We start from the raw sequence: 530 nt of genomic DNA on the forward strand, positions 1-530 counted from the left end.
AATAATACAACATATCACCTTGCAATTATTGAGATGACTAAATAAATTCTCTGTCAAATGTGAGGTCATCTGTGTCAAGCTAAAGCTTGGTTGAAATTGAGTTATGCAACAGGACAATATAATCTCAAACTCACTAGGCAATCTGGTTAAAAAATAAATTGTAATGGTGCTAAAGAAACCCAGTGAAAGTCCAGACCTCAACATGTTTAAAATGTGCATAAAAATTTGCATGCAAACTTCAATAGACTGAAGCAATGCTGTAAACACGGCTGTGTACTTTATCACGGGGGTGTACTTTCTCTTTCTCCTAACTGTAGACTTTTGAGCATGTGCAAGGTCCTAAAATTTGTTGTAACAAATGCTGTTAAGACACTGGATGCTTAAGTTAAAAATATTTTTAAAATGTTTGTGCTTGCCTGTCCCCATTCCTGCTACGAGCCATAAACCTTCTTCATTAACTGTCTTCCAACAGCTCTCTGTTTGGCTCGAGTACAAAATAATTTACAATCATTCCTATGAAATGGCTATTA

Source organism: Pyxicephalus adspersus, chromosome 4 (assembly GCF_032062135.1).
Source record: "Pyxicephalus adspersus chromosome 4, UCB_Pads_2.0, whole genome shotgun sequence".
In the NCBI taxonomy this organism is placed as follows: Eukaryota; Metazoa; Chordata; class Amphibia; order Anura; family Pyxicephalidae; genus Pyxicephalus; species Pyxicephalus adspersus.